The sequence below is a fragment of the Cyclopterus lumpus genome, chromosome 1 (assembly GCF_009769545.1).
Source record: "Cyclopterus lumpus isolate fCycLum1 chromosome 1, fCycLum1.pri, whole genome shotgun sequence".
Lineage (NCBI taxonomy): Eukaryota > Metazoa > Chordata > Actinopteri > Perciformes > Cyclopteridae > Cyclopterus > Cyclopterus lumpus.
This window is the reverse complement of record NC_046966.1, coordinates 27,068,397-27,093,757: the sequence shown is the minus strand read 5'-3', so window position 1 is coordinate 27,093,757 and position 25,361 is coordinate 27,068,397. Positions and strand designations below refer to the sequence as shown.

Below are 25,361 nucleotides of genomic sequence, written 5' to 3'. Positions count from 1 at the left end.
GTGAGAAAGGGAAGAAGGTCAGGAGCAATGGACTGGAGAATGTGAGACGGGATGGGGTCAAGGGGGCAGGTGGTTGGGGGGTCAGAGGTTACCAAGGTAAGAACTTGATTAGGAGACAGGGGGATAAAAGAGGAAAACGAGGGGGAAGAAGGTGAAGTTACTGGAGGTGTAGTTATGGAAGATGGATTAGTAAATGAAGAGCGTATGTCGTCTATCTTTTTTGTAAAGTAGTCAACAAAGTGTCTTGGTAGAAGGGGGGAGGGAGGGGGGGGACAGGGGGGTCAAGGAGGTTGGAAAAAATTGAGAAGAGCTTTTTAGGGTTAGATAAAGAGGATTCGATTCTGGATTGATAGAACAAACTTTTGGCTGCAGAGATGGACGCAGAGAAGGAGGAGAGAAGAGATTGATAGGCAAGCAGGTCACTGGCGTGTTTGGATTTTCGCCATTTCCTTTCCGATGCTCACATAGTGGCTCTCTTGGCGCGCACCGGTTCGGACAGCCACGGAGCCGGAGAGGACTTGAGGACCTTTAGAGTCGTAAGAGGACAGAGAGAATCAAGAGAGGACGACAGCGTAGAGAGGAGAGTGTCAGTGGCAAAGTTAGGCTGCATGAGTGAGAAGGAATCGGTTGAAGGAAGGGCTGACAGAACAGAGGAGGCCAGAGAGGAGGGTGAGAGAGAGAGAGAGAGAGAGAGGGTGAGAGGGTGCGGATGTTGCGACGGACAGGTGCAGAGTCCGTTGTGGGAGGGTTGTCAGTTCCAAAGAGTGGGAGAGAGTAAGAGATGAAGAAGTGGTCAGAGACAGGAAGTGGAGTTACAGTGAGGTTAGCTGTAGAGCAGTTTCTGGTGAACATATAGTCAAGGTGGTTGCCAGCTTTGTGAGTAGTAGTAGTAGTGGTACCAGTAGTAGTAGTAGTTGTTGTAGTAGTCATAGTTGTAGTAGTTGTTGTTATAGTAGTTGTAGTGGTGGTACCAGTAGTAGTAGTAGTAGTAGTAGTAGTGGTACCAGTAGTAGCAGTAGTAGTAGTAGCAGCAGTAGTAGTAGTAGTAGTAGTATTAGTAGTAGTGGTAGTAGTAGTGGTACCAGTAGTAGTAGTAGTAGTAGTGGTAGTAGTAGTAGTGGTGGTAGCAGCAGTAGTAGCAGTAGTAGTAGTAGCAGCAGTAGTAGTAGTAGTAGTAGTAGTATTAGTAGTAGTAGTAGTAGTAGTGGTACCAGTAGTAGTAGTAGTGGTGGTACCAGTAGTAGTAGTAGTTGTTGTAGTAGTCATAGTTGTAGTAGTAGTAGTGGTACTTGTAGTAGGAGTAGTAGTAGTGGTACCAGTAGTAGTAGTAGTAGTAGTAGTAGTAGTAGTAGTGGTGGTACCAGTGGTAGTAGTAGTAGTAGTGGTACCAGTAGTAGTAGTCGTCGTAGAAATACCAGTAGTAGTAGTAGGTGTTGTAGTAGTCATAGTTGTAGTAGTAGTAGTGGTACTTGTAGTAGGAGTAGTAGTAGTGGTAGTAGTAGTGGTACCAGTAGTAGTAGTAGTGGTAGTAGTAGTAGTGGTGGTACCAGTAGTAGTAGTAGTAGTAGTGGTACCAGTAGTAGCAGTAGTAGTAGTAGCAGCAGTAGTAGTAGTAGTAGTAGTAGTAGTAGTAGTAGTAGTAGTAGTAGTAGTAGTGGTAGTAGTAGTGGTACCAGTAGTAGTAGTAGTAGTAGTGGTAGTAGTAGTAGTGGTACCAGTAGTAGTAGTAGTAGTAGTAGTGGTACCAGTAGTAGTAGTCATCGTAGAAATACCAGTAGTAGTAGTAGTTGTTGTAGTAGTCATAGTTGTAGTAGTAGTGGTGGTACCAGTAGTAGTAGTAGTTGTTGTAGTAGTCATAGTTGTAGTAGTAGTAGTGGTACCAGTAGTAGTAGTAATAGTGGTACCAGTAGTAGTAGTCGTCGTAGAAATACCAGTAGTAGTAGTAGTAGTGGTGGTACCAGTAGTAGTAGTAGTTGTTGTAGTAGTCATAGTTGTAGTAGTAGTAGTGGTACTTGTAGTAGGAGTAGTAGTAGTGGTACCAGTAGTAGTAGTAGTTGTTGTAGTAGTCATAGTTGTAGTAGTAGTAGTGGTACTTGTAGTAGGAGTAGTAGTAGTAGTGGTTGTTGTAGTAGTGGTACCAGTAGAAGTAGTAGTTGTTGTAGTAGTCATAGTTGTAGTAGTTGTTGTCATAGTAGTTGTAGTAGTGGTACCAGTAGTAGTAGTAGTAGTAGTAGTAGTAGTGGTACCAGTAGTAGTAGTAGTAGTAGTAGTGGTAGTAGTAGTAGTGGTGGTACCAGTAGTAGTAGTAGTTGTTGTAGTAGTCATAGTTGTAGTAGTAGTAGTGGTACTTGTAGTAGGAGTAGTAGTAGTGGTACCAGTAGTAGTAGTAGTTGTTGTAGTAGTCATAGTTGTAGTAGTAGTAGTGGTACTTGTAGTAGGAGTAGTAGTAGTAGTGGTTGTTGTAGTAGTGGTACCAGTAGAAGTAGTAGTTGTTGTAGTAGTCATAGTTGTAGTAGTTGTTGTCATAGTAGTTGTAGTAGTGGTACCAGTAGTAGTAGTAGTAGTAGTAGTAGTAGTAGTGGTACCAGTAGTAGTAGTAGCAGTAGTAGTAGTAGTAGTAGTAGTAGTGGTAGTGGTGGTACCAGTAGTAGTAGTAGTAGTTATTGTAGTAGTGGTACCAGTAGTAGTAGTAGTAGTAGTAGTAGTGGTACCAGTAGTAGTAGTAGTAGTAGTGGTAGTGGTAGTAGTAGTGGTAGTAGTAGTAGTGGTAGTAGTAGTGGTACCAGTAGTAGTAGTAGTAGTAGCAGTAGTAGTAGTAGCAGCAGTAGTAGTAGTAGTAGTAGTAGTAGTAGTAGTAGTGGTAGTAGTAGTGGTACCAGTAGTAGTAGTAGTAGTAGTGGTAGTGGTAGTAGTAGTGGTAGTAGTAGTAGTGGTAGTAGTAGTGGTACCAGTAGTAGTAGTAGTAGTAGTAGTAGTAGTAGTAGTAGTGGTGGTACCAGTAGTAGTAGTAGTAGTAGTAGTAGTAGTGGTAGTAGTGGTAGTAGTAGTGGTAGTAGTAGTAGTGGTAGTAGTAGTGGTACCAGTAGTAGTAGTAGTAGTAGTAGTAGTAGTAGTAGTGGTACCAGTAGTAGTAGTAGCAGTAGTAGTAGTAGTAGTAGTAGTAGTGGTAGTGGTGGTACCAGTAGTAGTAGTAGTAGTTATTGTAGTAGTGGTACCAGTAGTAGTAGTAGTAGTAGTAGTAGTGGTACCAGTAGTAGTAGTAGTAGTAGTGGTAGTGGTAGTAGTAGTGGTAGTAGTAGTAGTGGTAGTAGTAGTGGTACCAGTAGTAGTAGTAGTAGTAGCAGTAGTAGTAGTAGCAGCAGTAGTAGTAGTAGTAGTAGTAGTAGTAGTAGTAGTAGTGGTAGTAGTAGTGGTACCAGTAGTAGTAGTAGTAGTAGTGGTAGTGGTAGTAGTAGTGGTAGTAGTAGTAGTGGTAGTAGTAGTGGTACCAGTAGTAGTAGTAGTAGTAGTAGTAGTAGTAGTGGTGGTACCAGTAGTAGTAGTAGTAGTAGTAGTAGTAGTGGTAGTAGTGGTAGTAGTAGTGGTAGTAGTAGTAGTGGTAGTAGTAGTGGTGGTACCAGTAGTAGTAGTAGTAGTAGTAGTAGTAGTAGTGGTACCAGTAGTAGTAGTAGTTGTTGTAGTAGTGGTACCAGTAGTAGTAGTCGTCGTAGAAATACCAGTAGTAGTAGTAGTGGTGGTACCAGTAGTAGTAGTAGTAGTAGTAGTAGTAGTAGTAGTAGTGATGGTACCAGTAGTAGTAGTAGTTGTTGTAGTAGTCATAGTTGTAGTAGTTGTTGTCATAGTAGTTGTAGTAGTGGTACCAGTAGTAGTAGTAGTAGTAGTAGTAGTAGTAGTGGTACCAGTAGTAGTAGTAGCAGTAGTAGTAGTAGTGGTACCAGTAGTAGTAGTAGTAGTAGTAGCAGCAGTAGTAGTGGTAGTAGTAGTAGTAGTGGTAGTAGTAGTGGTACCATTAGTAGTAGTAGTAGTAGTGGTAGTAGTAGTAGTAGTGGTACCAGTAGTAGTAGTCGTCGTAGAAATACCAGTAGTAGTAGTAGTAGTGGTGGTACCAGTAGTAGTAGTAGTAGTAGTAGTAGTAGTAGTAGTAGTAGTGGTGGTACCAGTAGTAGTAGTAGTAGTAGTAGTAGTAGTAGTAGTAGTAGTGGTGGTACCAGTAGTAGTAGTCATCGTAGAAATACCAGTAGTAGTAGTAGTTGTTGTAGTAGTCATAGTTGTAGTAGTAGTAGTGGTACTTGTAGTAGTAGTAGTAGTAGTGGTACTTGTGGTAGTAGTAGTAGTAGTGGTACTTGTAGTAGGAGTAGTAGTAGTGGTACCAGTAGTAGTAGTAGTTGTTGTAGTAGTCATAGTTGTAGTAGTAGTAGTGGTACCAGTAGTAGTAGTATGAACACCGTATTTGTTGTATTTTATTTTTATTGTCATATTACATAAACATACATATATGAAATTCTTCTCTGCATTGACCATCCTTAGTTATTAAGGAGCAACTGGGGGTTCAGTGCCTTGCTAAAGGACACTTCAATATGAACTCTGGGGAGAGCGGGGATTGAACCGGCTACCTTGTGGTTACCATGACGACCACTCTCCCCATGAGCTACAGCTATTATTAATATAAAATTATATTCTGATGAAAACTTTCTGCATTTGCTTTCCTTCGTGAATTCTCTGCAGAGTATGAAAGTCACATGAAATATCTGAGGAGTACAGTGAGTCATCAGAGATCCTGAATACCACAGCAATGAGTCACTACGCTGTCGTAAACAGTGCTGGTTCACAGGGAGGAGAAGGGAAACTTCCCAGGACATTAATTATGAAACACACGGTGCAGTTTAGTCATAATGTAAAATACAATTAGAGGCACTTGGTAGTACACAAAATACTCTGTGTACTACACAGAGTATTTTGTGTACTACACAGAGTACTGTTCTGGTCCGAGTGTAGATGCATCACACTGAATGTTTTCAGAGGCTGGAAGTTGAGAACAGAAGAGGAGGAAGAGGAGGGAGAGGAGGAAGATGAGGGAGAGGAGGAAGAGGAGGGAGAGGAGGGGGAGGAGGAAGAGGAGGAAGAGGAGGGAGAGGAGGAAGATGAGGAAGAGGAGGGAGAGGAGGAAGAGGAGGGAGAGGAGGGGGAGGAGGAAGAGGAGGGAGAGGAGGAAGAGGAGGGAGAGGAGGTAAAGGAGGAAGAGGAGAAAGAGGAGGAAGATGAGGGAGAGGAGGAAGAGGAGGGAGAGGAGGGGGAGGAGGAAGAGGAGGGGGAGGAGGAAGAGGAGGAAGAGGAGGGAGAGGAGGAAGAGGAGGAAGAGGAGGGAGAGGAGGGAGAGGAGGTAAAGGAGGAAGAGGAGGAAGAGGAGGAAGATGAGGGAGAGGAGGGAGAGAAGGAAGATGAGGAAGAGGAGGGAGAGGAGGAAGAGGAGGGAGAGGAGGAAGAGGAGGGGGAGGAGGGGAGGAGGGAGAGGAGGAAGAGGAGGGAGAGGAGGAAGAGGAGGGGGAGGAGGGGAGGAGGGAGAGGAGGAAGAGGAGGGGGAGGAGGGAGTGATACCTGATGCTCTTTACAGACAGATTAAAACATACTTTTTAATAGACAGTGATATTCTGTAGTGATGTACAAGTTAAAGATACTGTGTACTAGTACATTTACTAGAGTACTGAGCTGAAGTTAAGGTACTTGCACATTGTATTGTTAACAGTATCTTATTGAGTGAGTAATACTGACAGCATGTACGTATTATTAAGTAGTATATGAGTATTATTTAAAGTATCTGAGTATTAGATATGTGAGTATTGCTGTCAATATTTGAGAGTTTCTAACAGTATGTGAATATTATTGACTGTATCAAAGTATTTCAACATTATCTCAGTAATACTTACAGTATTTGAGTATCACTGAAAGTATCTCAGTATTACAGACAGTGTATGAGTATTATTTAAAGTACTTATTATTAACAGTATGTGTGATAATATCTTTCGTGCTTCTGATCCGTTCTTGTCTTTAGGAAATCGCCTCTAATCCTGAGTTCATTGTGGGCGGAGCCACCAGAACCGATATCTGCCAGGGAGCGCTAGGTGAGTTTTCCTCACTGTCCCTGAACACACCACTGAACACATGCTGTCAGACTGTGCCTGAACACACCACTGAACACATGCTGTCAGACTGTCCCTGAACACACCACTGAACACATGCTGTCAGACTGTGCCTGAACACACCACTGAACACATGCTGTCAGACTGTCCCTGAACACACCACTGAACACATGCTGTCAGACTGTCCCTGAACACACCACTGAACACATGCTGTCAGACTGTGCCTGAACACACCACTGAACACATGCTGTCAGACTGTCCCTGAACACACCACTGAACACATGCTGTCAGACTGTGCCTGAACACACCACTGAACACATGCTGTCAGACTGTGCCTGAACACACCACTGAACACATGCTGTCAGACTGTCCCTGAACACACCACTGAACACATGCTGTCAGACTGTCCCTCAACACACAACAGCCTCCAGACCATCAGACTGTCCCTGAACACACCACAGTCCCTGTTTCCTCTCTACAGTGCTGTCAGACAGCCCCCCATGACTGAACTGAAACTGTAAGCTTTGTTCTCTCCAAACACAGCGGTTCCCCCTCAGAACTGTTAGTCAGCTGTTGTGGTTCTGTGACTCTGGTTCTGAACCACATTTACAGATTCTGGATCTGGAGTCATTATCAACGCTGATATACTATAGTTGTGTAAAAAAAGTATTTTATAGAACATGAGAACCGACAGAACCGACCGTGTTTACAGCAGAACCTTAATGAGAACCGGCTGAGGATCTGCGCTGGCTGAGCAGGAAGAGGCCTGCCAGCTATTGTTAGAGAGCCAAAGACAAACATCAGAGAGAGAGGGGGTGAAGATATGTGCTGTTAACCAATGAGGACACACCCTGAGCTCACACACACACACACACACACACACACACACACACACACACCCTCTGGATGGTGTGGTGGGTGACTCACCAGCACTAAACCACAGACTCTGTTGTTGAGAAACTTGACAGTAAAGATTTGTCTCTGCATGTAGAAAAGTTGGTCAGTCCAGGAATTTAGTTCAGAGTGAGACCTCTCAGCTACAACAGGCCAGAGATACATTTAAACTTGCAGTGAATATTTGTGGTGAGAGTAGAGAACAGTCTGCAGGCGGCTTCATGAATAATAACATATAATATAATAAAATAAATCTGAATACACTGAGCTTCCACCATTAGCTCACATCCTCCATGCGGGTGCCAACGAATAAGACTTCCTGTTGACGAGTTGTGATTTACACAGGTGGAAACGTTCAGCTCTAACTTTCAGTTCTATTGTGGTTTGATGTTTCTCAGTGGAACCTTTGGTAGAGTCTCTCTCTACAGAGGAGACCTTGCACATCTGTGATGAAGCATGAACTAAAGTTCCTGAACATGAGGGCCGAGAGTAGTTTTGCTTGACAGGAAACCAAACAGACATTTCTTAGAGGTCATAGTTGGAGGTTTGGAGGCGTTTCTTATTCAAAGTTTGTTTATATATTTCTCAAAACCAGACAGAATAAAGAAGTAAGTGAATCATTTTAAAAGATGGAGACCGGAAGAAGAATTCAGACCACTAAGTCAGACATCTCAGTGTAGACTGTCTGAGTGTAGACAGTAAGTGTAGACTGTTTGAGTGTAGACCGTCTCAGTGTAGACAGTCTGAGTGTACACAGTCTGAGTGTAGACCGTCTCAGTGTAGACAGTCTCAGTGTAGACAGTCTGAGTGTAGACTGTCTGAGTGTAGACAGTAAGTGTAGACTGTTTGAGTGTAGACCGTCTCAGTGTAGACAGTCTCAGTGTAGACAGTCTGAGTGTAGACCGTCTCAGTGTAGACTGTCTCAGTGTAGACAGTAAGTGTAGACTGTTTGAGTGTAGACCGTCTCAGTGTAGACAGTCTGTGTGTACACAGTCTGAGTGTAGACCGTCTCAGTGTAGACTGTCTCAGTGTAGACAGTCTGAGTGTAGACACCCTCAGTGTAGACTGTCTGAGTGTAGACTGTAAGTATAGACCGTTTGAGTGTAGACTGTCTGTGTACACAGTCTGAGTGTACACAGTCTGAGTGTAGACCGTCTCAGTGTAGACTGTCTCAGTGTAGACAGTCTGAGTGTAGACACCCTCCGTGTAGACTGTCTGAGTGTAGACTGTAAGTATAGACCGTTTGAGTGTAGACTGTCTGTGTACACAGTCTGAGTGTACACAGTCTGAGTGTAGACTGTCTGAGTGTAGACTGTCTGAGTGTAGACAGTCTGAGTGTAGACACCCTCAGTGTAGACTGTCTTAGTGTAGACCGTTTGAGTGTAGACTGTCTGTGTACACGGTCTGAGTGTACACAGTCTGAGTGTAGACACCCTCAGTGTAGACTGTCTTAGTGTAGACCGTTTGAGTGTAGACTGTCTGTGTACACGGTCTGAGTGTACACAGTCTGAGTGTAGACACCCTCAGTGTAGACTGTCTAAGTCTAGACCGTTTCAGTGTAGACAGTCTGTGTAGACCATCTCAGTGTAGACTGTGAGTGTAGACTGTCTGAGTGTAGACCGTAAGTGTAGACGTTTGAGTGTAGACTGTTTGAGTGTATACTGTCTGTGTGTAGACTGTCTCAGTGTAGACAGTCTGAGTGTACACAGTCTGAGTGTAGACACCCTCAGTGTAGACCGTCTGAGTGTAGACTGTCTGTGTGTAGACCGTCTCAGTGTAGACAGTCTGAGTGTACATAGTCTGAGTGTAGATACCCTCAGTGTAGACTGTCTGAGTGTAGACTGTTTGAGTGTAGACTGTCTGAGTGTATACTGTCTGTGTGTAGACTGTCTCAGTGTAGACAGTCTGAGTGTACACAGTCTGAGTGTAGACACCCTCAGTGTAGACTGTCTGAGTGTAGACCGTAAGTGTAGACCGTCTGAGTGTAGACTGTCTGTATGTAGACCGTCTCAGTGTAGACAGTCTGAGTGTACATAGTCTGAGTGTAGACACCCTCAGTGTAGACTGTCTGAGTGTAGACTGTTTGAGTGTAGACTGTCTGAGTGTATACTGTCTGTGTGTAGACTGTCTCAGTGTAGACAGTCTGAGTGTACATAGTCTGAGTGTAGACACCCTCAGTGTAGACTGTCTGAGTGTAGACTGTCTCAGTGTAGACTGTCTGAGTGTAGACTGTCTGAGTGTAGACTGTAAGTATAGACCGTTTGCGTGTAGACTGTCTGTGTACACAGTCTGAGTGTACACAGTCTGAGTGTAGACACCCTCAGTGTAGACTGTCTGAGTGTAGACAGTTTAAGTGTAGACCGTCTGTGTACACGGGCTTAGTGTAGACACCCTCAGTGTAGACTGTCTAAGTCTAGACCGTTTCAGTGTAGACAGTCTGTGTAGACCGTCTCAGTGTAGACTGTGAGTGTAGACTGTTTGAGTGTAGACAGTCTGAGTGTAGACTGTCTGTGTGTACACAGTCTGAGTGTAGACCGTCTCAGTGTAGACCGTCTGAGAGTAGACTGCCTGAGTGTAGACCGTCTGAGTGTAGACACCCTCAGTGTAGACTGTCTGAGTGTAGACCGTAAGTGTAGACGTTTGAGTGTAGACTGTCTGAGTGTATACTGTCTGTGTAGACTGTCTCAGTGTAGACAGTCTGAGTGTACACAGTCTGAGTGTAGACACCCTCAGTGTATACTGTCTGAGTGTAGACCGTAAGTGTAGACCGTCTGAGTGTAGACACCCTCAGTGTAGACTGTCTGAGTGTAGACTGTTTGAGTGTAGACAGTCTGAGTGTACACAGTCTGAGTGTAGACAGTCTGAGTGTAGACTGTCTCAGTGTAGACAGTCTGAGTGTAGACACCCTCAGTGTAGACTGTCTGAGTGTAGACTGTAAGTATAGACTGTTTGAGTGTAGACTGTCTGTGTACACAGTCTGAGTGTAGACACCCTCAGTGTAGACTGTCTGAGTGTAGACAGTAAGTGTAGACTGTTTGAGTGTAGACCGTCTCAGTGTAGACTGTCTGAGTGTACACAGTCTGAGTGTAGACACCCTCAGTGTAGACTGTCTAAGTCTAGACCGTTTCAGTGTAGACAGTCTGTGTAGACCGTCTCAGTGGATACTGTGAGTGTAGACTGTCTGAGTGTAGACCGTAAGTGTAGACGTTTGAGTGTAGACCGTCTGAGTGTATACTGTCTGTGTGTAGCCTGTCTCAGTGTAGACAGTCTCAGTGTACACAGTCTGAGTGTAGACACCCTCAGTGTAGACTGTCTGAGTGTAGACTGTTTGAGTGTAGACAGTCTGAGTGTAGACTGTCTGTGTGTACACAGTCTGAGTGTAGACCGTCTCAGTGTAGACTGTCTGAGTGTAGACCGTCTCAGTGTAGACAGTCTGAGTGTACACAGTCTGAGTGTAGACACCCTCAGTGTAGACTGTCTGAGTGTAGACTGTTTGAGTGTAGACAGTCTGAGTGTAGACTGTCTGTGTGTACACAGTCTGAGTGTAGACCGTCTCAGTGTAGACCGTCTGAGTGTAGACTGTCTGAGTGTAGACCGTCTGAGTGTAGACACCCTCAGTGTAGACTGTCTGAGTGTAGACCGTAAGTGTAGACCGTCTGATTGTAGACTGTCTGTGTGTAGACCGTCTCAGTGTAGACAGTCTGAGTGTACATAGTCTGAGTGTAGACCGTCTGAGTGTAGACCCTCTCAGTGTAGACCGTCTGTGTAGGTCGTCTCAGTGTAGACTGTCTGAGTGTAGACCATCTGAGTGTAGACCTTATCTCCACCACATCTCCATCTTGAGAACAGATACATCATCAGGAGTCTGTTTCAGGTGTTTTCTTGTCCATCCAGGTGACTGCTGGCTGTTGGCAGCCATCGCCTCGCTGACGCTGAATGAGTATGTGATGGCCAGAGTCGTGCCCACCGACCAGAGCTTTGGTGACGACTACGCCGGCATCTTCCACTTCCAGGTAACACAACAGGACATTAGTACTGTTAAGTATGTAAACAAGCAGTCAGTATCGACTTTATTGAAGGTAACTTCCCTTCATGATGGACGGGAAGTTTTAGTCAATGAGTAGCTAACACTGCTGGTTACCTGCGGATAAACCTTCGATTCGGATTGAGAGCAGAACTTAAACTTTAGTAAATATGTTTGCAGCCATTCGTAGGTGGAAGTAAAATAACATGGGACCCAACATTGAACCCTGTAGAACTCCACAACTAATGATGAACTGATTCACACTCTAGAGACAACAATGATGTCTCTCAACCACTTGGTGACCCGGTTCTTCAGAACTGAAGCTTCCACCATTAGCTCACATCCTCCATGCGGGTGCCAACGAATAAGACTTCCTGTTGACGAGTTGTGATTTACACAGGTGGAAACGTTCAGCTCTAACTTTCAGTTCTATTGTGGTTTGATGTTTCTCAGTGGAACCTTTGGTAGAGTCTCTCTCTACAGAGGAGACCTTGCACATCTGTGATGAAGCATGAACTAAAGTTCCTGAACATGAGGGCCGAGAGTAGTTTTGCTTGACAGGAAACCAAACAGACATTTCTTAGAGGTCATAGTTGGAGGTTTGGAGGCGTTTCTTATTCAAAGTTTGTTTATATATTTCTCAAAACCAGACAGAATAAAGAAGTAAGTGAATCATTTTAAAAGATGGAGACCGGAAGAAGAATTCAGACCACTAAGTCAGACATCTCAGTGTAGACTGTCTGAGTGTAGACAGTAAGTGTAGACTGTTTGAGTGTAGACCGTAAGTGTAGACGTTTGAGTGTAGACCGTCTGAGTGTAGACTGTCTGTGTGTACACAGTCTGAGTGTAGACAGTCTGTGTGTACACAGTCTGAGTGTAGACCGTCTCAGTGTAGACTGTCTGAGTGTAGACCGTAAGTGTAGACGTTTGAGTGTAGACCGTCTGAGTGTAGACTGTCTGTGTGTACACAGTCTGAGTGTAGACAGTCTGTGTGTACACAGTCTGAGTGTAGACCGTCTCAGTGTAGACTGTCTGAGTGTAGACCGTAAGTGTAGACGTTTGAGTGTAGACCGTCTGAGTGTAGACTGTCTGTGTGTAGACCGTCTCAGTGTAGACAGTCTAGACCGGAAGAAGAATTCAGACCACTAAGGCAGACATTCATCAGTGTTTGCTCCCGTCTCAGTTCTGGCAGTACGGTGAGTGGGTGGACGTGGTGATCGACGACCGCCTGCCAGTCAAAGACGGAGAGCTGCTGTTCGTCCACTCGGCGGAGGGGAGGGAGTTCTGGAGCGCCCTGCTGGAGAAGGCCTACGCCAAGTAAGACCGACAGGGACTCAACCCGATAACCTTCTGTTCACAAATCACTGCTGGTGGAAGCGGCCGAGGGAGGGCATCTACGTTCTGTCCGTACCTCTTTGAGTCTCATGGTGAAGTGCTGGCTTCACTTCTATCAATAACACTGTGATATCAGAACACTACAGATCCTCTGCCTTTTCTCCTCATAATACACGTTTGTTCTCACCTGCTGCCGTGATTCCAGCCCGTCTGGTCATGTGACCGTGTTTCTGAACCAGGTGGACTTCGTCCCCTTGTTTGTCAAATAGACCCCGGGACTAGCTCCAGGTCTGGGGTCTCAGGTCGCTGCATGACACATTAAAGCGTGGATTCTATTTTACTTTATTTTACTTCTATTCCCAGAATGCTTTGAGGAATAAAGCAGGATGCGTATGAACTCTAAAGCACGAGGCCTCTGAACAGAACAGAAGTGTATCGTCTGCATGTGTGGTTCCTCATTAAGGCCTGCTGTGTTCCTCACAGAGTCAACGGCTGCTATGAAGCCTTGTCTGGAGGCTCCACCACCGAGGGCTTTGAGGACTTCACCGGAGGCATCGCAGAGAACTTTGACCTCCAACGCCCCCCCCCCAAACCTGTTCCATATCATCAAGAAGGCCCTGGAGGCCGGAGCGCTGCTGGGCTGCTCCATCGACGTGAGTCATCCACATAAACCCGACACCACATAGACCCGAGACCATGTAGACCCGGGACCACGTAGACCCGAGACCACGTAGACCCGACACCACAAAGACCCGAGACCACGTAGACCCGAGACCACGTAGATCCGAGACCACGTAGACCCGAGACCACGTAGACCCAAGACAACATAGACCCGAGACCTTATAGACCCGAGACTACGTAGATTCGAGACAACATAGACCCGAGACCACATAGACCCGATACCACATAGACCCGATCTCTTTTGTTTTTGGAGCTTGGACTGGTGATGACGATGACTAAACCGCCACCTTTTGTTGCAGATCACCAGCGCCGCAGACTCGGAGGCCGTCACCCGTCAGAAGTTGGTGAAAGGCCACGCCTACTCGCTGACCGGCGCCGTGGAGGTGATGTCACTTCCTTCAGATGACAGGAGAAGAAGAACAGATGAAACGAGAGCAGAATGAAACGTTGTGTTTGTGTCCAGGTGAACTACCGCGGCCGGATGGAGAAGCTGGTGAGGATCAGGAACCCCTGGGGTCAGGTGGAGTGGACTGGAGCCTGGAGCGACGGGTAAACGAACCAAGCACACACTCAAACACAAACACAGTACGTTTAACCTTCTATATGCATTCTTTCTTTCTCTAAAGAAGATCAGGAGGATACGGACTCTATAATAACCTTAGGTTATATGAGTATTTGTCAGAACCAATGAAACCGATCACCTCACGAAGGCCTTTCTCATTGAACCTTTTCATTTATCAGAACACTCAATATATCATAATCCAGATTAGATTAAGACAAACTGAGACCAGAAGAGAGGGGGGATAACCGGTCTCACCGTGGACCAGCAGACCATCTGCTGGTTTAGTGGGTCCCTGTCTTCTTGTTATCATTTGTATTTTTATGCTCGTACAGATCGTCTGAGTGGAAATACGTGCAGGGAGACTGTCCCCACGCCAACGCAGAGGACGGAGAGTTCTGGTGGGTAGTAGCCGCAGTGACGTGGTGATGCTGGTGTTTCCAGCTGCAGAGTGAGAGCTCCTCTCTTTACTATCTCTACAGGATGTCCTTCAGCGAGTTTTCGCGTAACTACAACCGGGTGGAGGTGTGCACTCTGACCCCCGACACCATCGACGACGACTCCGTCAAACACTGGAGCGTCAGCAAGTTCGACGGCACCTGGAGGAGAGGGTCCACCGCCGGAGGCTGCAGGAACAACCCCTGTAAGTACTTACAGTTCCAGTACCCAAGACCTGGTCTGGGGGACCCCTCTGATCAGACCTAACCCTGACCCTCTGCAGACACGTTCTGGATGAACCCTCAGTTCGTGATCCGGCTGGAGGAGGAGGACGACGACCCGGGCGATGGCGAGGTGGGCTGCAGCTTCGTGGTTGGTCTGATCCAGAAGAACCGCCGGAAGCTCCGTAAACAAGGAGAGGACATGCACACTGTCGGCTTCGCCATCTACGAGGTGAGAACCGGATCAGATGAAGACTTAACTTAAGGTTCATCCTCCAGTAACAATGGTCTTGTCTTGTGTTTTTCTTCAGGTTCCAAAACAGGTGAGTTCTGGCTGCCGACAATTACACCTGCAGGACAAAGGTCAAACTCCTCCCACTTTTAAATCCATCTCTTTAATAATGGGGTGAAGAAGCTTTGCTGTGTTACCGTGGTGATGATGTAATGATGTCATGATAATGCGGGTGCATATTTTATCATTTAGCTTTCAGCGGTCTTCAGATCGATCGATAGTCAATATCTTCTCTTCAAATGTGCTCCAAAAAAAAAGTTGAAAGTCAGGAAATGTCTTTTATGGCATCTTTATGCTAAGCTAAGCTAACCAGCTGCTGTACAGACATCAATTTGAACTTCTGACTCTCAGAAGATTTATCTAAATGTGGAACTGTTCCTTCAAGGAAGTCCCTTTTTCTCAGCTGACACGTTAAAGCTCAGACGTCAGAGGGTCCTTAAAAGCACCATCAGAGAGTTTTTTTTAATGGATTCATATAAAACACCTGATGACTCAACGTTCTTAAAGAAATCAATAGAAACCACCTGAAGGGACGTGAAGACCATTTGTATTGGCCCAACCACCGTTGTCTGATTGGCCGTTGTCCCCTCAGTTCTACGGGCAGAGGGAGGTGCACCTGGACAAGAACTTCTTCCTTACTCACGCTCAGACGGCGAAGTCAGAAACCTTCATCAACTTGCGTGAGGTCAGCACGCGCTTCAAGCTGCCGCCTGGAGAATACCTGGTGGTCCCTTCCACCTTCGAACCGCACCTCAACGGGGACTTCTGCATCCGGGTGTTCTCCGAGAAGCAGACCGAGACCGTGTAAGACCCCGTCTTGCTCAGTCTCAGGTCCACAGTCTGTCCTGTGGTCCTCAAACGCTTCTTAAACCTTCTGAGACCTGGAGTCTGGGTTCTCACTGTGTTCTAACGGTTCCTTCTCTGTCCTGTGGTCCTCAAACGCCTCTTAAACCTTCTGAGACCTGAAGTCTGGGTTCTCACTGTGTTCTAACGGTTCCTTCTCTGTCCTGTGGGTTCTCACTGTGTTCTAACGGTTCCTTCTCTGTCCTGTGGTCCTCAAACGCCTCTTAAACCTTCTGAGACCTGGAGTCTGGGTTCTCACTGTGTTCTAACGGTTCCTTCTCTGTCCTGTGGGTTCTCACTGTGTTCTAACGGTTCCTTCTCTGTCCTGTGGTCCTCAAACGCCTCTTAAACCTTCTGAGACCTGGAGTCTGGGTTCTCACTGTGTTCTAACGGTTCCATCTCTGTCCTGTGGTCATCAAAAGCCTCTTAGACCTTCTTAGACCTGGAGTCTGGGTTCTCACTGTGTTCTAACGGTTCCTTCTCTGTCCTGTGGTCCTCAAACGCCTCTTAAACCTTCTTAGACATGGAGTCTGGGTTCTCACTGTGTTCTAACGGTTCCTTCTCTGTCCTGTGGTCCTCAAAAGCCTCTTAAACCTTCTGAGACCTGGAGTCTGGGTTTTCACTGTGTTCTAACGGTTCCTTCTCTGTCCTGTGGTCCTCAAAAGCCTCTTAAACCTTCTTAGACCTGGAGTCTGGGTTCTCACTGTGTTCTAACGGTTCCTTCTCTGTCCTGTGGTCCTCAAAAGCCTCTTAAACCTTCTGAGACCTGGAGTCTGGGTTTTCACTGTGTTCTAACGGTTCCTTCTCTGTCCTGTGGTCCTCAAAAGCCTCTTAAACCTTCTTAGACCTGGAGTCTGGGTTCTCACTGTGTTCTAACGGTTCCTTCTCTGTCCTGTGGTCATCAAACGCCTCTTAAACCTTCTGAGACCTGGAGTCTGGGTTCTCACTGTGTTCTAACGGTTCCTTCTCTGTCCTGTGGTCCTCAAAAGCCTCTTAAACCTTCTTAGACCTGGAGTCTGGGTTCTCACTGTGTTCTAACGGTTCCTTCTCTGTCCTGTGGTCCTCAAACGCCTCTTAAACCTTCTGAGACCTGAAGTCTGGGTTCTCACTGTGTTCTAACGGTTCCTTCTCTGTCCTGTGGGTTCTCACTGTGTTCTAACGGTTCCTTCTCTGTCCTGTGGTCCTCAAACGCCTCTTAAACCTTCTGAGACCTGGAGTCTGGGTTCTCACTGTGTTCTAACGGTTCCATCTCTGTCCTGTGGTCATCAAAAGCCTCTTAGACCTTCTTAGACCTGGAGTCTGGGTTCTCACTGTGTTCTAACGGTTCCTTCTCTGTCCTGTGGTCCTCAAACGCCTCTTAAACCTTCTTAGACATGGAGTCTGGGTTCTCACTGTGTTCTAACGGTTCCTTCTCTGTCCTGTGGTCCTCAAAAGCCTCTTAAACCTTCTGAGACCTGGAGTCTGGGTTTTCACTGTGTTCTAACGGTTCCTTCTCTGTCCTGTGGTCCTCAAAAGCCTCTTAAACCTTCTTAGACCTGGAGTCTGGGTTCTCACTGTGTTCTAACGGTTCCTTCTCTGTCCTGTGGTCCTCAAAAGCCTCTTAAACCTTCTGAGACCTGGAGTCTGGGTTTTCACTGTGTTCTAACGGTTCCTTCTCTGTCCTGTGGTCCTCAAAAGCCTCTTAAACCTTCTTAGACCTGGAGTCTGGGTTCTCACTGTGTTCTAACGGTTCCTTCTCTGTCCTGTGGTCATCAAACGCCTCTTAAACCTTCTGAGACCTGGAGTCTGGGTTCTCACTGTGTTCTAACGGTTCCTTCTCTGTCCTGTGGTCCTCAAAAGCCTCTTAAACCTTCTTAGACCTGGAGTCTGGGTTCTCACTGTGTTCTAACGGTTCCTTCTCTGTCCTGTGGTCATCAAACGCCTCTTAGACCTTCTGAGACCTGGAGTCTGGGTTCTCACTGTGTTCTAACGGTTCCTTCTCTGTCCTGTGGTCCTCAAAAGCCTCTTAGACCTTCTGAGACCTGGAGTCTGTGTTCTCACTGTGTTCTAACGGTTCCTTCTCTGTCCTGTGGTCCTCAAAAGCCTCTTAAACCTTCTGAGACCTGGAGTCTGGGTTCTCACTGTGTTCTAACGGTTCCTTCTCTGTCCTGTGGTCCTCAAACGCCTCTTAAACCTTCTTAGACATGGAGTCTGGGTTCTCACTGTGTTCTAACGGTTCCTTCTCTGTCCTGTGGTCCTCAAAAGCCTCTTAAACCTTCTGAGACCTGGAGTCTGGGTTCTCACTGTGTTCTAACGGTTCCTTCTCTGTCCTGTGGTCCTCAAAAGCCTCTTAAACCTTCTTAGACCTGGAGTCTGGGTTCTCACTGTGTTCTAACGGTTCCTTCTCTGTCCTGTGGTCCTCAAAAGCCTCTTAAACCTTCTGAGACCTGGAGTCTGGGTTCTCACTGTGTTCTAACGGTTCCTTCTCTGTCCTGTGGTCCTCAAACGCCTCTTAAACCTTCTTAGACATGGAGTCTGGGTTCTCACTGTGTTCTAACGGTTCCTTCTCTGTCCTGTGGTCCTCAAAAGCCTCTTAAACCTTCTGAGACCTGGAGTCTGGGTTCTCACTGTGTTCTAACGGTTCCTTCTCTGTCCTGTGGTCCTCAAAAGCCTCTTAAACCTTCTTAGACCTGGAGTCTGGGTTCTCACGGTTCCTTCTCTGTCCTGTGGTCATCAAACGCCTCTTAAACCTTCTGAGACCTGGAGTCTGGGTTCTCACTGTGTTCTAACGGTTCCTTCTCTGTCCTGTGGTCATCAAACGCCTCTTAAACCTTCTAAGACCTGGAGTCTGGGTTCTCACTGTGTTCTAATGGTTCCGTCTCTGTCCGTCAGACCGTGCGATGACCCCGTCAACGCTGAGCTAGAAGACGTGAGTACTTCTGGATATTTTACCGTCTGACCCATCAACAGAATTCTGAGAACAAGTTATAAACGATGTGAACATTTAAATGAAGCAGTTGTTATGAATATGAAATATAAATACACAAGGAATTCAGTGGTGTTTAAATTAAGAATTCATCAGTTATTAAATGTCAGATTCAAACCTTCTGTCACAGTGAACTGAATATTTTAGTGGAGATGAACGTTTATTTGATGTTCAGAGCGCATTGAGCGATTCATTTGAGGTCATTATGTAGAAAAATATAAAAACCTGTTTGAACTTAACTATTTAAATAAAGTTTATTGTTAACGTTGTTACTGTTGCTGTGGTGATTGTCTTCAGGAAACCGTGTCAGATGAAGAGGTGGACGCAGGGTTCAGAGGCCTCTTCACCAAACTCGCCGGAGATGTAAGTATGACATCACTTCCGTGTGATGGGGGCCAATCAGAGCAGAGTCCTGGCTGATCCCACAGTCCTCTAAAAACTGCTGTTTCAGGACATGGAGATCTCTGCACTGGAGCTGAAGACCATCATGAACAAGATTGTATGCAAACGTGAGTCCGGCTACTCACCTGTTCACCTGATCACCTGTTCACCTGTTCACCTGTTCACCTGTTCACCTGATCACCTGTTCACCTGATCACCTGTTCACCTGTTTACCTGTTTACCTGTTTACCTGTTCACCTGATCACCTGTTCACCTGTTTACCTGTTCACCTGTTCACCTGATCACCTGTTCACCTGATCACCTGTTCACCTGTTTACCTGTTTACCTGTTTACCTGTTCACCTGATCACCTGTTCACCTGTTTACCTGTTCACCTGTTCACCTGATCACCTGTTCACCTGTTCACCTGTTTACCTGTTTACCTGTTTACCTGTTTACCTGTTCACCTGTTCACCTGTTCACCTGATCACCTGTTCACCTGTTTACCTGTTTACCTGTTCACCTGATCACCTGTTCACCTGTTCACCTGTTCACCTGATCACCTGTTCACCTGTTCACCTGTTTACCTGTTTACCTGTTTACCTGTTTACCTGTTCACCTGTTTACCTGTTCACCTTTTGTATTGTGGGTAAGAGGACAGGTGATGTTGTTGACCTACCTGTCTGTCACTTCTTCATAGGAACCGACATAAAGACGGACGGCTTCAGTCTGGAGACCTGCAGGGTCATGGTGAACCTGATGGACGTATCCTGTTCAAAGTGAATCAATAATGGAAACAGACATTATTATCATTATTGTTATTATTATATTAATATTAGTTACGTCTGTTACTGTAAACAAACAAATGAAACTCGACACAACGCGGCAGCATGCTTTATCTTAACTGCCGAGCAGGACAGCGGGAACGGGAAGCTCGGACTCGGGGAGTTCGCCACTCTGTGGAAGAAGGTGCAGAGATACCTGGTAAGACCTGTGTGACCTTTGACCTTCATTGCCAAACACCTGAACTCACCTGAAGACAGAGATCAACACTTAGCCGTGTGTGTGTGTGTGTCTTCAGACCATCTACAAGAAGAATGACACTGATAACTCAGGAACGATGAGCACTCCAGAGATGAGAGTGGCCTTCAAAGACGCAGGTCAGTTCCTTCTCGTCCATCATCATCATGAACTCTGATAAGACACATTGTGGAATCAGAGGTCCAGAACAACTAGAAGAAGCTGTTTGTTTTAGTATATTTGAACTTCATACATTCATGATATCTGTGATCTGAAGATCTGATTGATCTGTGAGTCTGAGATTTCGGGAACTTTACAAACTTCTCAATCTAACTTCCTCTGGTTTGATTGATAGATCGAATTGAGTATCATCTGCATAACAATGAGAGTGTATGGAGTGTTGTATGATAATATTGCCTAAAAGAAGGATATATATATATAAAACTGGTTCAAGAACAGAAGCTTGTGTCCAGATTATTCTAAATTGGTGGAACGCCATATACTTTAAAGCTTTCGTAAAGTTTGCTTTAGGTCGCGGGTCTGAGGGTTCTACCAGGGAGCAAACCTCCTTTGCCTCACTGTCTTCTTCTTCTGTTATAATAAGGACAGACTAAAGTTAGTACAGGAATCCTCTGTTATAATGAGGACAGACTAAAGTTAGCACAGGAGTCCTCTGTTACAATGAGGACGGACTAAAGTTAGCACAGGAGTCCTCTGTTATGTTGAGGACGGACTAAAGTTAACACAGGAGTCCTCTGTTATAATGAGGACGGACTAAAGTTAGCACAGGAGTCCTCTGTTATGTTGAGGACGGACTAAAGTTAGCACAGGAGTCCTCTGTTATGTTGAGGACGGACTAAAGTTAGCACAGGAGTCCTCTGTTATGTTGAGGACGGACTAAAGTTAACACAGGAGTCCTCTGTTATAATGAGGACGGACTAAAGTTAGCACAGGAGTCCTCTGTTATAATGAGGACAGACTAAAGTTAGTACAGGAGTCCTCTGTTATGTTGAGGACGGACTAAAGTTAGCACAGGAGTCCTCTGTTATATTGAGGACGGACTAAAGTTAGTACAGGAGTCCTCTGTTATAATGAGGACGGACTAAAGTTAGTACAGGAGTCCTCTGTTATAATAAGGATGGACTAAAGTTAGTACAGGAGTCCTCTGTTATAATGAGGACAGACTAAAGTTAGTACAGGAGTCCTCTGTTATAATAAGGACAGACTAAAGTTAGTACATGAATCCTCTGTTATAATGAGGACAGACTAAAGTTAGTACAGGAATCCTCTGTTATATTGAGGATGGACTAAAGTTAGTACAGGAGTCCTCTGTTATAATGAGGACAGACTAAAGTTAGTACAGGAGTCCTCTGTTATATTGAGGATGGACTAAAGTTAGTACAGGAGTCCTCTGTTATAATGAGGACAGACTAAAGTTAGTACAGGAATCCTCTGTTATATTGAGGATGGACTAAAGTTAGTACAGGAGTCCTCTGTTATATTGAGGATGGACTAAAGTTAGTACAGGAGTCCTCTGTTATAATGAGGACAGACTAAAGTTAGTACAGGAGTCCTCTGTTATAATGAGGACAGACTAAAGTTAGTACAGGAGTCCTCTGTTATAATGAGGACAGACTAAAGTTAGTACAGGAGTCCTCTGTTATAATGAGGACAGACTAAAGTTAGTACAGGAGTCCTCTGTTATATTGAGGACAGAGGACGGACTAAAGTTAGTACAGGAGTCCTCTGTTATAATGAGGACAGACTAAAGTTAGTACAGGAGTCCTCTGTTATAATGAGGACAGACTAAAGTTAGTACAGGAGTCCTCTGTTATAATGACGACAGACTAAAGTTAGTACAGGAGTCCTCTGTTATAATGAGGACAGACTAAAGTTAGTACAGGAGTCCTCTGTTATATTGAGGACAGACTAAAGTTAGTACAGGAGTCCTCTGTTATATTGAGGACAGACTAAAGTTAGTACAGGAGTCCTCTGTTATAATGAGGACAGACTAAAGTTAGTACAGGAGTCCTCTGTTATAATGAGGACAGACTAAAGTTAGTACAGGAGTCCTCTGTTATATTGAGGACAGAGGACGGACTAAAGTTAGTACAGGAGTCCTCTGTTATAATGAGGACAGACTAAAGTTAGTACAGGAGTCCTCTGTTATAATGAGGACAGACTAAAGTTAGTACAGGAGTCCTCTGTTATAATGAGGACAGACTAAAGTTAGTACAGGAGTCCTATGTTATATTGAGGACAGAGGACGGACTAAAGTTAGTACAGGAGTCCTCTGTTATAATGAGGACAGACTAAAGTTAGTACAGGAGTCCTCTGTTATAATGACGACAGACTAAAGTTAGTACAGGAGTCCTCTGTTATAATGAGGACAGACTAAAGTTAGTACAGGAGTCCTCTGTTATATTGAGGACAGACTAAAGTTAGTACAGGAGTCCTATGTTATATTGAGGACAGACTAAAGTTAGTACAGGAGTCCTCTGTTATATTGAGGACAGAGGACGGACTAAAGTTAGTACAGGAGTCCTCTGTTATAATGAGGACAGACTAAAGTTAGTACAGGAGTCCTCTGTTATATTGAGGACAGAGGACGGACTAAAGTTAGTACAGGAGTCCTCTGTTATAATGAGGACAGACTAAAGTTAGTACAGGAGTCCTCTGTTATAATGAGGACAGACTAAAGTTAGTACAGGAGTCCTATGTTATATTGAGGACAGAGGACGGACTAAAGTTAGTACAGGAGTCCTCTGTTATAATGAGGACAGACTAAAGTTAGTACAGGAGTCCTCTGTTATATTGAGGACAGACTAAAGTTAGTACAGGAGTCCTCTGTTATAATGAGGACAGACTAAAGTTAGTACAGGAGTCCTCTGTTATAATGAGGACAGACTAAAGTTAGTACAGGAGTCCTCTGTTATAATGAGGACAGACTAAAGTTAGTACAGGAGTCCTCTGTTATAATGAGGACAGACTAAAGTTAGTACAGGAGTCCTCTGTTATAATGAGGACAGACTAAAGTTAGTACAGGAGTCCTCTGTTATAATGAGGACAGACTAAAGTTAGTACAGGAGTCCTCTGTTATAATGAGGACAGACTAAAGTTAGTACAGGAGTCCTCTGTTATAATGAGGACAGACTAAAGTTAGTACAGGAGTCCTCTGTTATAATGAGGACAGACTAAAGTTAGTACAGGAGTCCTCTGTTATAATGAGGACAGACTAAAGTTAGTACAGGAGTCCTCTGTTATAATGAGGACAGACTAAAGTTAGTACAGGAGTCCTCTGTTATAATGAGGACAGACTAAAGTTAGTACAGGAGTCCTCTGTTATAATGAGAGGAAGAGGTTCTTCTTCTGGTTTCTCTCCTGTGACATGTTCTTTGTGTGATGATGCTGATGATGATGATGATGTTAGGGATGATGGTGGTGTGATGATGGTGATTATGATGATGATGGTGATGATGATGATGATGATGATGTTAGGGATGATGGTGGTGTGATGGTGATGATGATGATGATGGTGATGTTAGGGATGATGGTGGTGTGATGATGGTGATGATGATGATGGTGATGTTAGGGATGATGGTGGTGTGATGATGGTGATTATGATGATGATGATGATGTTAGGGATCATGGTGATGTGATGATGTTGATGATGGTGATGATGATGATGGTGATGTGATGATGGTGATGGTGGTGTGATGATGGTGATGGTGATGATGATGATGATGTTAGGGATGATGATGATGTTAGGGATGATGGTGATGTTAGGGATGATGGTGGTGTGATGATGGTGATGGTGATTATGATGATGATGATGATGATGATGATGTTAGGGATCATGGTGATGTGATGATGTTGATGGTGATGATGATGATGGTGATGATGATGATGGTGATGTGATGATGGTGATGATGGTGATGATGATGGTGATTATGATGATGATGATGATGTTAGGGATCATGGTGATGTGATGATGATGATGATGATGATGGTGATTATGATGATGATGATGGTGATGATGATGATGGTGATTATGATGATGATGATGATGATGATGGTGATGTGATGATGATGATGATGATGATGGTGATTATGATGATGATGATGGTGACGATGATGATGATGGTGATGATGGTGATGTGATGATGGTGATGATGGTGATTATGATGATGATGATGGTGATGATGATGATGGTGATTATGATGATGATGATGATGATGATGGTGATGTGATGATGATGATGATGGTGATTATGATGATGATGATGGTGACGATGATGATGATGGTGATGATGGTGATGTGATGATGGTGATGATGGTGATTATGATGATGATGATGGTGATGATGATGATGATGGTTCTGCTCCTCCAGGGTTCACTCTCAACAACGCCATCTACCAGCTGCTGGTGGCTCGATACTCGGACCCCGACATGACCATCGACTTCGACAACTTCACTGGATGTCTGATGAGGCTGGAGATGATGTTCAGTGAGTACATGGAGAACATTCAGCATGTTCTGCACGTTTTATACATTCTCCACATTCTGCATGTTCTGCACGTTCTCCAAGTTCTGTATGTTCTGCACGTTCTCCACTTTCTTCAACATGTGACTCCTCTTCCTCCTCAGAGATCTTTAAGAAGCTGGACGCTCACGACAGCGGCTCCATCGAGCTCGACTTCACTCAGGTGAGAACAGAACGCTCTGTTGAACACATTCAGGGTCTGCAGAACCAGAACCTGGTCCAGAACCTGGTCCAGAACCTGGTCCCCACCAGGATCCAGCAGCTGACCCGGTTTCTCTGTCTTCCTCCTGCAGTGGTTAAACTTCGCGATGATCTGAGTCCAGAGCTTCAGGGATCAGCGCCCATAATCCTCCTGAAGTTTCATCTGATTTCTCTTCCAGACTATATCCATGTAACATTAATAATATCAATAAAGTTAATAAAGTTTACCCACAATCCTTTGTTCCGTGATCCTCTTGTCTTTTAGACTGATTCAGGGTTCTCATGTTAGACTCTGAAACTCATTCTGGTTCCTCCATTCATCATCACATTAATCACTGAAGAGATAACAAAATAACTTCTCAGAATATTAATTTCACATCAATTCATAGGTCAAAAGAAAAGATTTATCACGTAATTAAAGGAAGCAATTGAGAGAATGTGATTTGTTGTGGTTCTAACGAGGACTCGTCCTTTACTTCCTGGCACTAAGTAATATCAGATAATAATAAATATAAAACAATGTTTTTATATGATATAATAATATTTATTATTATATAATAATATATATTATAAATATTATTATATATAACAATATATAATGTCTGTTTCGTGGCTCCAGCAGCCTTCTCCCATTTATCTTGTTTATTCTCTGATAAACTCATAACATGTGTATATATACATATACAATATATACTGTATATTGTTACAAACACTCATCCGGCCAATTCATCTATACTTTTCGGTTTTGGTGACACTTGATGAATCATATTTACTCCTGTTGTTGCCCAGTTCAAAGCTTGCTCAGTAGACGGTCATATCTCAGCGTTTA

General features: G+C 44.6%; 1 pseudogene; it reads left to right on the top strand.

The window, feature by feature from the left end:
* Nucleotides 1-24,772, top strand: part of LOC117729401 — a 32,280-nt pseudogene extending 7,508 nt beyond the window's left edge.
* Nucleotides 24,773-25,361: the final 589 nt, after the last annotated feature.